This window comes from Saccopteryx bilineata, chromosome 8 (genome assembly GCF_036850765.1).
Source record: "Saccopteryx bilineata isolate mSacBil1 chromosome 8, mSacBil1_pri_phased_curated, whole genome shotgun sequence".
Classification (NCBI taxonomy): Eukaryota; Metazoa; Chordata; class Mammalia; order Chiroptera; family Emballonuridae; genus Saccopteryx; species Saccopteryx bilineata.
The window spans coordinates 75,990,420-76,003,064 of record NC_089497.1 but is presented as its reverse complement, the minus strand read 5'-3'; the positions used below and the strand labels follow the sequence as shown (position 1 = coordinate 76,003,064).

The 12,645-nt window shown below is 41.5% G+C and overlaps 1 protein-coding gene across 4 annotated transcripts in view; it reads right to left on the bottom strand.

Moving 5' to 3' along the window:
- Nucleotides 1-12,645, bottom strand: part of ZMAT3 (zinc finger matrin-type 3) — an 87,960-nt gene that overhangs the window by 40,124 nt on the left and 35,191 nt on the right. For 3 of the 4 annotated variants that reach the window (XM_066240702.1, XM_066240703.1, XM_066240701.1), the window contains exon 1: nucleotides 26-250. The exons of the other annotated variant lie outside the window; for it this stretch is intronic. The gene's annotated coding sequence lies outside the window, so the exon portion shown is untranslated. Of the gene's footprint in view, nucleotides 1-25; nucleotides 251-12,645 lie in introns of those variants that run through there. 4 annotated transcript variants of the gene reach the window in all.

Genomic DNA, 12,645 nt, shown 5'->3' with positions numbered 1-12,645 from the left:
GCGGCTCGGGATCGCCCGCACTTACCGGAACCCCCGGGACGCGCCGGGAGTCTGGGCGACGCGTCCGCCCAGGACGCCCGCCGCCGTCTGCCCTGCGCGCCCCGCTCGGCCCGGCTCAACCCCGCCTCCCTCGGCGCAACTTTCTCATCTGGCCCCTGCCGAGCCTGCTTCGCAGCTGAAGACTGACTCAAAAGTCAGTCCAGCCGGACCCACAAGGAAACAGCTGCAGGAAGTGACTGCGGAAACGGGAGGCGGCGGAGGAGGAGACTGAAGGCGCCGGCCCGACGTCGCCACTGCGCATGTGCCTGGAGGAGCAGGCTCCGCGGCGTGGCGGCGGCGGCTTCAGCAATCTGGGCGCGCGGGTGCGCTGCATACAGGTGCGAACACGGCGGGGGCTGGAGGGGAATACTGGGCGGGAACCCGGAACAAAGGCAAGAGTCAGAAGGAGGATGCACCACCGTTAATCACAGCCAACAGGTCCTGAGAGATGTTCATCAATGACCCTGGAAAGTCTATCAGACCAGAAGCCAGAGCTGAGCTTTTGCAACTTTCATCTGCTGTCATTGAGATACAGTGCTCTTTCATTCAGCGCTGCCCTCAATCTATTGGCTACCGGCTAAGGAGGCTGAGTGGAGCTGCCAACCATCCAAGACCTTTTAAACTGCAGCGACAGAACATTTAAATTGCGCATCTTCCCCAGAAAGGAGGGAGAAGAGCGAAATTGCCTACTCCGTGGTATCCACACAAAAACGTGCGCACGCCCGGCACATACACACACACACAAGCCCTACCCCCTACACCAGTGGTCCCCAACCCCCAGGCCGCGGACCGGTACCGGCCCACAGAGAAAAAATAAATAACTTACATTATTTCCGTTTTATTTATATTTAAGTTTGAACAATATTTTATTTTTTAAAAATGACCAGATTCCCCTCTGTTACATCCGTCTAAGACTCACTCTTGATGCTTGTCTCGGTCACGTGATACATTTATCCGTCCCACCCGAAAATATTTTCTGACATTAAACCGGCCCGAGGCCCAGAAAAGGTTGGGGACCACTGCCCTACACCAGTGATTCTCAACCCTTTTGAAGTTAGGGCATATTTAAAATCCTACAAATAATTGTAGACGCACTATATACAAATTTCTGAGAAATGTTATAATAATTAAGTCAAATAATAAAGAAAAATATATAAAGTCCAAGCGTGTTTTTATGGTAATTAAACAAAATAAATACGACAAAATTAAATTTATTCTGACATTAAAAAACATTTTTATGTTACCTTTTTTGACTTATGCTTTTTAGAATTCATAAAAAGAGGGGTTAAAAAATTAAAAAGCTACAAAAAAGTTATCTTTTTATATATATAGATACATTCTTCGTCAGATTTAGTAAATTTGGCAGGTCCCTGTGCAAATGTGTTAAGTTTTTTCATTCTTATGTTTCTGAGAAACATGAGCCTGATGTGTCCTAGCGATTTCTTCAATGTTTGGGCACATATTTGAAAGGCAAACTCATTTCCTTATCAATACATTGAAGAATTCCTCTCTTTTTACTCTTAATTGTGTTGAGGGTAGAAAATCCTAATTTACATAAATAGGATGTTGAAAATTGTAGTAAAATGTTCAAAGCTTTTTTTTAGATATTGCCACATATTCTGCTTTTATAGAAATCCAAAAGGCTTCAAGAGACAATTCCTTATGTTTAATCATCAATCCACGGTCAGTGGATATAGCTGCCAGTTCTTCTTCTGTTAATGTTAAACCAAAATCACTTGAAGCTTCCATGAATAGGTTTCTAATCCAATCATATTGTTCAGTGTTAAGTGATGGAAAATGCTATAAATTAAATTCTGCCCATCAGCCTTCAAGTCCTAGTTTACTTACACTTAACTTTTGCTCACTTCCAGAATTGGATTCTTCAATATCACTCTTCTTTTTGAGAAATCTATCCATTTTATTTGGGTGTATTTATCTAAAAATAATATAATGATGTGTTAATAATAAATATAATAATGATGTGTTAACAAAAAGAGTGGTATTTCCATAATGAAATGGTATAATAGAGTAACTGTATTTATTTTTATATCTGGGCACATACCACAAACCAGCGCAGCTAGTAATTCCAGGTCCTGAGTGGGAATGGTGTGGAATTCAGAAAATACGCAGAATTAAGAAACTAAGGGGTCAGGAGGGCCCTGTAATTGCTGCTGACAAAAACAAATCGCGCCCAAAAATCACATCTTGCTTTTATTTATAGGGCAAAGTGAGCCATTAGCAAATCAATGGTCTCTGATCATGTTTCCAAGGCAACCCAAGAATTTTACCAAGTGCAGAAAACCCCCACCATACATGTCATCTTAACTTTACAGCAAACAAAGGATAGAAGAAACTTGACTCCAGTCTTTCTGGGGAACATGGGGGGTAGTGTAAACAATCCAACACCATAGTTTAACAGCCTTTTGCAACCTAATCAGGCAAGTGAGGTGGTGGGGGGAGGGGTGGGCAGACTGTCAGCTTACTGCCAATTCCCCACACCTCTGTCCCCCAAAAATCTAAACTCCAAAAACCCTGTTGGTTTTTTGGTCCCCAACTGGCACATATTTCCCTGTAATACCATAGGACACACCTGGAAATCTTCTAGGGCAGTGGTCCCCAACCCCCTGGCTGTGGACCGGTACCGGTCTGGGGGCCATTTGGTACCGGTCCTCAGAGAAAGAATAATAACTTACATTATTTCCGTTTTATTTATATTTAAATCTGAACGATGTTTTATTTTTAAAAAATGACCAGATTCCCTCTGTTACATCCATCTAAGACTCACTCTTGACGCTTGTCTTGGTCACGTGATACATTTATCCATCCCACCCTAAAGGCCAGTCCGTGAAAATATTTTCTGACATTAAACCGTTCCATGGCCCAAAAGAGGCCCTGGCGCACACTTTGAGAACCACTGCCCTACGCTAACATCGGCAAAAAATTGGAAGTTTTTCGCCAGGCCCCTGGCACCTCATCTGCAAGACAGGAAAGACCAAGAAGGAATTGGCTAACGCTAGAATGTCACGAGTGCCCCGTCCTTTCATAGTCAACTTTGACATCTTTAGGGTTGATTCTGAGAGATAAGCTGAGGAAATGCCAGCTCTAAAATTCTATTAATTTTTAAGTTCTACCATAGGAAGATTTGCTGGGGGGGGGGGGGGAATTATGGTAAAATACATATATAAGTTTACCATTTTCATAATTTTAAGTGTATAGTTCAGTTGTCAGTAAGTATATTTACATCATTATGTGCTTTTTTAAAATTTTTTACTCATTAGTTAAAATGTCAAGGAGATCAAGGTATAGCAAGATGTGTCCAAGTAGTAGGCAAATTACTACAGGAAATTAGGCTGTTTCTTTGGCTGAAACACACCATCCAGTACCACCACTAACAAACCAGAATGGCTTTTCCAGAAATGACTTCATAAATGCAGTGACTGTTTAGCGTACACACACAACTAGTGTACATAGACTGTTTAGGGAGAGTAATCCATCATGCCTAGGTAAAAAACAAAATTTTTCTGACTTGATTCTCCAAATACTTATGTATACATATTTTATGTGTGAAAATTACAAATGGCCACATTGTTTTTAAAACAATCAATGCTGCTGAAATCCACTCTCCTGACCTTTTTCTGCATGATCGTTAGCCACTTCACAGTCCACACTCTAGCTAGTACCACAATTGAACCCTGGCTTATCTTTCCAACCTGACCTCCCATCAGTCTCTTAAACATTGAACAAAACAGTCACTCACATTCACTTACTGGGCCCCATCAATGTCACACATTCACCTGCCTCTGTAATTTCTGAAGCTTGAATACAAAAGGCTTCCCCACCACCCCTCAACCATACATTTCCAAATCCTACCCATTGATGATTCATCTGCCCTATAAACTAACTGCAGAAAGTATGCATGTCTTGAAGTTTTCAACTTTTATGTTTCGTTGTTTTATGCCATTTTTGTATATCAGGATAAAAATCTGAACTATTAACTGAAGTACCCTACCCTATAGCTCTGTACACACACATACATTTCCGACAATGTCCTCTACCCCTAGTCCTAGATTCCTCCCAGTCAGCTAGGACATGTCCTGCTTTGCCTCAGGGAGAAAGAAAAAGGCAATTCTCAGAGGTTTGTTTAATGGACATTTGGAGTTCACGGCTGTGATGGCAGTCTAAGTCAGAGGTTTTGGTTTGGAATAGCTATACTTCAGGAGTTGTAGCTCCTAAAGAACTGAAAAGGAAAAGGAAAGTAGACCACAAACAATGTATTAGTCAGTTTTGCTGTAAAAGCAAACAACTCCAAAATCTCAATGGCTTATGGCCACAAACATTTATTTCTTGCTTGGATTCCATGCCATGGGGAAGCTCCATGGGTCTTCAAGGTCCCAGGCTGAGGACACAGTCCCCATGTGTGACTTGACAATTATCAAGGCAGAAGGGAAGAACCAGTGCGTTGTGGGAAACACATGAGGCCTCTTAAAACTGCTTCTTCAATGTGTCATGACATGTCTACTCAAATCTCATTACCCAAAGCCTTTCATGTGATCAAAGTGCAAATCAATGGAGAAGCCTACTGCTTCCATAGGCAAATCACATGGCATTGTCCATAGAATATAATTTTTCATACAGAATGGTAATGGTGGTAGTGGTGCTTAATTGTAAACAATAATGTAATCAGCCACAAACACAAGGAAACCAATTGTTCTTACCCTTGAGGTATTAGTGTTTATCCCAAGAAGGGCCTTTTATCTCCCCCCACTCCTAGTTCCTGGGATTGGTGGCTTTTGAAAGAAGCTATAAAGAAAGAAATTTTAGACCCCCAGATGTGTTTTAAGGTCTGAAGATAAATATCTAAGCTCTATTCCTGGGGTTGTGAGTAGGGAGAGGGAAATCAGAAAAGCAACCAAGGTCCTAAAGTTTCTCTCTAATAAGCTAACAGCAAAATGTTAGCAAGAAGTATTTGGGCATGAAGAGCTAGATAAACATAATCAAAGCTGCTTCTGATTTAGTATTTAGAGTATTAAAAACAATTCAAGGGGGCTGAGAGGGCCTAGGAGTACAGGGTTGAAGGACCTAGAAGTCAGAATAAGGAAGGACAGAGCTGAATACATAGCTCAATGACCCAAAAGCAACAAGAAAATGAACATCAACTTCTGATGCCAAAGCCAAGAGTATTTGCATCTGAAAACCAGACATCTCTCCCTGCCACCTACCTCCCCACCTCACCCTACCCACCCTCACCCCAGAGAATTTAGAAGCTACCTTCAGAAGAACGGGAGAAGTCATATAATGATAAAGTGATTACATTTAAACCAGAAATGATTTGGAAACAGGAGAGATTTGTAACAGAAGTGCATGTGGAATTGGCTAAATTAAGTTTTCTGTCCCTAGGAAGAACAAGTTCTCAACATTAAGACTTAGTTCAATTATTTTTTTTAATTTTTATTTATTTATTTATTTTAGAAAGGAGAGGGAGAGGGAGAGAGAGCAAGGAGAGAGACAGAGAAGGGGGGGAGGAGCAGGAAGCATCCACTCCCATATGTGCCTTGACCAGGCAAACCCAGGGTTTTGAACCAGCGACCTCAGCATTTCCAGGTCTACGCTTAATCCACTGCACCACCACAGGTCAGGCTCAATTATTTTTTAAAGATTATTTTTTTTGCACTCTGTGTTTCTGGCCTGATATGGCATACATAACTACTATATTTGTACCATCCTGTTTGATCAAATAAATGGATGAATGAATATGTGAATGAATGAGGTGTTTCTGTTTCCTCCCCTTTATAATAGAGTTTATTTTTGCCTGACAATTATACTTCACAGAAATGTCTCTTTGGTGTAACTATTATGTGTGAAATCCTGAATTTATCAGGAGGAATCTCTCATATTAAAACATATTTTTCATTATGCCAGATTCCCTACTGAGAAAATCCATACTTTGCAGTAGTTTATTTACCAAGATGGTGATTTTAACACATTTTTGGTGTCATAGCTTGAGCCTCTGGGTAATCTAGACCAGACATCTTTATGCTGTCTCTAAAATCAGAAAAAGGAGAAGCACTCATCCCTCTGCATGTACTGATGCAATTTGTCAGGTCAGATGCCCTCTGGAATGTAAATCATCCTTTAAGACTCTAGATTCTTTACTTTTAGACCCAGGTCATGACACATGTGTCTTACCGACCTACTTCTTTCTTTAAATCATCATTGTTGAGTAGATGGAAAGAAAATATTGTGAAAATCTAATACTGTAGTATCCTTTTTTTATTATTATTCAGCGAGAGGAAGGGAGGCAGAGACAGACTCCCCCATGATCCCCCAAATGGAATCCACCCGGAAGGCCCACTAGGGGATGATGCTCTGCCCAGCTGGCGCATTGTTCTGTTGCTCAGCAACCGAGCTCTTCTTAGCACCTGAGGCAGAGGCTATGGAACCATCCTCAGCACCTGGGCCTACTCACTCCAATTCAGCCAGGGCTGCAGGAGGGGAAGAGAGAGATAGAGAGAAGCAAGAGGGGGAGGGGTGGAGAAGCAGATGGGTGGTTCTCCTGTGGGCCCTGACCGGGAATCGAAGCTGGTATGTTGTGGACCGTAAATGGCAAAAAGCCATTGTTAGATTCGAGGCTTAGCAAAAGGCTAAGTTCTCCCCCCTTCACCTCTATATTGGCTATGATGCTGAGTATTTGCACCCACTCCACTTGCTTCCTTGGGTTGCTGGAAGCAATATACATGCCCTTCCTCTGACTCTTTGTTTGTTTTTGGATGTTGGTAGATTTCACTAATACATCCTGTTTTATGCCTTGGGAGAGTTCCTGTCTTAGCCTTGGAATGTGCAACTTTGTACCAGGGTCCTTGATTTGCATATGGCTATATAATAAAGCCAACTGGGGCTATGGGGCACTCAGATACTGCCAGGCATTTTGAGGCGTCCTCCCGGTCCCATAGTTTCTAAGCCTGCTATTCCTGAGCTAGACCCATCAGTAAAAACTGTAGGTGCTTCAGGAATGGGCTCATTAACAATTGTTTTAGGAAATACAAATGTAGTAATTAATGAAAATTGAACTATTTTATCAGCTGGGTAGTGAGAATCAATTTGGCCTCTAAAATTTGTAAAAGCAATTTGCCATTTAGTGGAAGTTTCCCAGAGTCATTGTTGTTGATTCTTTGAAAAAAGAACAACAATAATTCGAGGCTCAAAACCTATAAGCTGTAAGAGTCGCCTACACCCCTTGATAATCAAGGAGGCAACAAGATCAAAATACGAAGATAAAACTTTTTTAGAAGTAACAGCCAAATGAATCTATTCAATAGGACCTGAAGCTTGCCACAATAGTCCCGTTGGAGTGTAGCTTGAGGGACACATTAGTAAGGCAATTGATTCTTCAGGATTTATGTGTTTTAGTTGTGCTTGTTGCAAGGCTTTTTTTTACAAGCTTTAAAGCTTGTCCCACAGGTATCAGTAGCCGAGGAGAAGCTGGTTCAGCTGAGCCTCTAAGAATATAAAAGAGTGGTTTCAGTTCCCCGGTAGTTAATTTCAAGGAAGGTCTAAGCCAATTAATGTCTCCTAACAGTTTCTGATTTCTTTTTAATGAGAAATATAGGCGTATTCCATGGACTATTAGATGGTTCAATGTGCCCAAGCTGTAACTGCTCTTGTACCAATTGAGCAGCTGCCCTAAATTTCTCCTGAGAAAGGGGCCATTGGTCTACCCATACAGGATTATCTGATTTCCAAGTAATTGGGTCTGCACAATGCATTATTGGGGTAGCAGGAGCTACCAAGGCCCCTATGCTAAATTTTTATATCCTAATCCACGCCTTCTGGTATTGAGTGTCACTTCTATGGTGGGGTGAGAATTCCTCACTGTTCTTTCCCGACCCTTGGTGGGTAAAAATCCCTGGTTGTTAGATTCAGGAAAGTGTGCTGGGATTGCCAGAGTGTAGGAGCAGAGACAGGGAGGTAATGATAGGGACCCTGTGAGGCTGAGAACAAAGGAAGACAAACGTTTGCATTCCATTGGTCAGAGACCCTTATCAGAAGTTTATGTTTAAAATTTGCCAATAAGCTAGACCCAGCCCCTGTTGCTATGCTGCATGCGACCCCCTTAGTGAATAGGTAACTGGCACATCTGCTTCTGTATAATGCTTGCTTACTTAGGATATATAAGGACCCAGCTGTAAGCACCAGGCGCGGTTCCCATTTGTAGCTCCTTGTGAGTACGGTGTCTCTGGACATCAGGGAATTCGCCCCTGCGCAGGTTAAACTAGCCAATAAAGTTACATCTATACTCCTGAAAGTCTCCGACATTTGTTCTCATACCTGGTGGATGCTACATTGATCAAGCATTTGAGTGCTAACTAAACTATTAGGACTGACAAGCAATGCCCCCATATTTTTCAAAACATCTCTACCCCACAAATTAACTGGCAATCCAGGGAGCACATAAGGCTGAAAAAATCCAGAATGACCTTCTTTACCTTCCCATTGTAAAAAACTAGAACTTTGTTGAGGGGATTTACTCTACCCTATACCTTGTAATTCTGTGGCTGCTGTATGAGTGGGCCAGGAAGGAGGCCAATGTAGCTTAGCAATAACAGATACATCAGCTCCAGTACCTAAAAGTCCTTTAAATTTATGCCCTTGTATTGTTAGTTTCATTTCAGGGTGTTCCTGACCTATTTTTTTAATCCAATTGGCAAAATCAGAGGAGCCAAATCACAAATTTCCTTGGGGCCCCTTTTGCAGGATGTGGCTTGAGAAGCAGAATTAGTATCCTTATACTATTCTTCTAACTGCCTGAATTAGCCATGAGACAAATTCTTGAAATGATTCATTAGGGTCCTGCTTAATTTTGCTCAATTCTTTTGTTTTGCCTGAGTATAACCTTACACATAAACAAGACAATTTACACACAGAAAACACAAGTATAACATATAACTTTGATCAATCCTAATACTTAAGTTGCTATTTGGCTCCTAACTCTGAACACACCTCACAATGCACTAACCAAATCAGTAAGTCTTAAGGATCTACATTCTAGTCTATTTAAATTTAAATGAGTGTCCTTACAAGTTCTAAAAACATTTTATTTTTTCTAAATATTAGAGCCAGCATTTCCAATTTTTGCATGCAAAAAACCTTAATTCAGGTGTTAAAAAAGACACATTTTAGACAACATTAAACAAAGACTAAACAGAGACAAGAATTAGATGAACCAGACAAACCAGAGAGAAACGCGGGATTTCAGAGCACATCCAGATTAGAAAGATGCCTGCCTGATATTAGTCAGGGCATTTTCAGACACAGGGACTGAAGGATGTGACTAAACAAAATCACCCCGAGAATATTTTATCTCGGCAGCTGCTGGATATTTTCTATAGTCAGATCCAACACAGGTCCCCTGCCTCAGCCTCCAGGCAAAGAACAAGAAACAAAATGATAGTTCAGAAGACTGCAGTCAAAACATTAAAGAAAATCAGACCATGACAGGAAAAGCTGCAATCTTCCTAATACCTGAGTCTCCTTTCCATTCTCAAGAAAGTCCAACTTCCACAGCATATAATTACTCCAGAGAGACAAGCACAAGCACTTGCCTTCCAGCCATTTGGGGGAAGAGCCTTTGCCCTAATAGTATCTAATAAACCAAGTGAAAAAGGGGCAGTAGGCCCATACTGAACACAAGCAAGTTTAAGCTCTTTCAGAGTATTAAAAGGTACAGGTTCATGTTCTCGCACTAGTCTCCCTGTATCATCCTGTCTTTATACAACAGGAAAATGGGTAAAACGATCATTTATTGTTTCCCCTACATTTCGAGCCTGGTCTATAGATTGTTGGAGAGGGGATTTCCCAGATTTTGAGCTATAGACTCTGGAATCAGCTCGATAAGGGAGCAAAGAAACAGAGGGTTGAATGTAGGAAGGAGCTGAGGGCAGCGGAGGCCCCGTGGCTAAGGCAGCCATAGCCGCGGATTTCTCATCCCCCTTGTCATCCTCAGACTCCAAGTTATCCTCGTTTTCACATCCCTCTGTTTCCAGCTCACCTGATACTCTTCAGACAACAATTTGTCTTTATACGGAAACATTTCTACATAAAGGTCCCTTATTTTTTACCCTATCTCTCCCATAATCTTTTACTCCCAACTACACTTTCCCCCAAAACTTTCTTTACTCGCTGTGCACACTTCACTTTGGGGAGTTCCTTCCTTCACTTTCCTTCAGTTTTAGTTTCCTTGTACTCATACTCAAGTCTTCTGTTTGGGCGCCACTTGCCGTGGACCAGCGAGGCTCCAAATAACGGTGCCGAATTAAGGAAACATATTTACCAAAACAAAAACGATGGGACCGGGAGGACTCTTCAAAATGCCTGGCAGTATCTAAGTGCCCCATAGCCCCAGTTGGCTTTATTATATAGCCATATGCAAATCAAGAACTCTGTTACAAAGTTGCACATCTAAGGCTAAGACAGGAACTCTCCCAAGGCACAAAACAGGATGCATTAGTGAAATCTACCAACATCCAGAAACAAAGAGTCAGAGGAAGGGCATGCATATTGCTTCCAGCAACCCAAGGAAGCAAGTGGAGTGGGTGCAAATACTCAGCATCATAGCCAATATAGAGGTGAAGGGGGGAGAACTTAGCCTTTTGCTAAGCCTCGAATCTAACAATGGCTTTTTGCCATTTACAGTCCACAACACCGGGACATCCACACGCCAGGCCAACACTCTACCACTGAGCCAACCGGCCAGAGCAATATTGTAGTATCTTGTAGTAAGCCTCCAAAACTCTTTGTCTCTCTTCTTCAAACTAACTCTGCTCTTCAATAAAATCCTTCCTTTACAATCAAAGCAATACAATACAAGAAAAATCTCAAATCTAGTACAATAAACTCTCGGGCATTTTAATAACATTCTAAACTTTTAATTTAAAAATAAAACATACAAACTATCTATCCCTCTCTCTGACTCTCTCTCTGTCACTGAAAAAAAAACTAAACAAAATAAAAATAAAACATAGAGGAATAATAGAAGAAAGATGAGAACAGCAGTGGCATGATTTTTTAACCTCCCTGAATCCCCTGATTTAAAAAGTAGACAAAATTAGTAGCAAAACTAAAAGTCTATAGACTTTTAGTAACTCTAATAGAATATCCTCACACTCCAAAACATAAATAACACTGGGGAACAAAATGTTTGTTGCATCCACAAAAACATTTGTTCTTACCTAATTCGAGTGTGCTGATCTCAAATCTGACATTAGTTTTTCTCTGTAAGCTACAGTATTTTTGCAACTCAAGATTTTAGGTTTTGGCCCTGGCCAGTTGGCTCAGCGGTAGAGCCTCGGCCTGGCATGCGGGGGACCTGGGTTCGATTCCCAGCCAGGGCACATAGGAGAAGTGCCCATTTGCTTCTCTACCCCCCACCCCCTCCTTCCTCTCTGTCTCTCTCTTCCCCTCCCGCAGCCAAGGCTCCATTGGAGCAAAGATGGCCCAGGCGCTGGGGATGGCTCCTTGGCCTCTGCCCCAGGCGCTAGAGTGGCTCTGGTTGTGGCAGAGCGACACCCCAGAGGGGCAGAGCATCGCCCCCTAGTGGGCAGAGCGTCACCCCTGGTGGGTGTGCCGGGTGGATCCCGGTTGGGCGCATGCAGGAGTCTGTATGACTGTCTCTCCCCGTTTCCAGCTTCAGAAAAATACAAAAAAAAAAAAAAAGATTTTAGGTTTTTATCTTATTGTAAAATTTTCAACATTTAGTATAACATAATGAAGTAGAATGTCTTCTTGGGCATCATCTTTGTGAAAATATAATAATTTATATAATGCAGTAAATACACTAATACACTAAAAGATATGACTGCATAAGAATTTGTCTACAATTTCAAAATAGAACATACTAAAACACTTATTTTAATCATAAAATTTGCACAAAACTTATTTAAATTCTACTCAGGCAAAAATTTGTGTTTGTAGCTCTTGCATTTGTGTACTTGTTGAGGACAATCTCATTTGATGCTCCAGCAGTAGTCTGTTCATCTCTAACAGCTCCAAGATTTTCAGGAAACTTATCAAGGTGACTGTTCAAGAAGTGAATCTTTACTCTCATGTTACATCCAATGTCCTGGAAAGCCAACAGCATCCTTTGAATCAGAAGTTCATAGTTTTCTTCTTTTTTGTTGCCAAGGAAGTTCTTTGTAACTGTCACAAAAGACTGCCATGCTGCTTTCTCCTCCTTATTCATCTTCCCGGCAAATTCTTCGTCATGTATGAGGGTTCAAATTTGAGGTTCATCGAATACACCTGCTTTTATCTTCTCGAAAGACAGGCTGGAAAAGCAGAAATAATATGTTGAAAGCATTCACTTTCTCCATTCAAAGCCTGAACAAACTGCTTCATTAAGCCAAGTTTGATGTGAAGTGGGGGAAAAATGATCCTGTCTCGATTAACTACAGGTTCATTCACAATATTTTGCATCCCTCCTTCCAGAGCTTCATGTTTCAGCCACTCCTTCTGTGTTTAGTGTTTCTCCCAAGCTCAGCTGTTCCACAAACACAGAAAGCAAGGATACTTCATGAAACCTCTTTGTTGTCCTAGCAAAAAATTTACCATTTT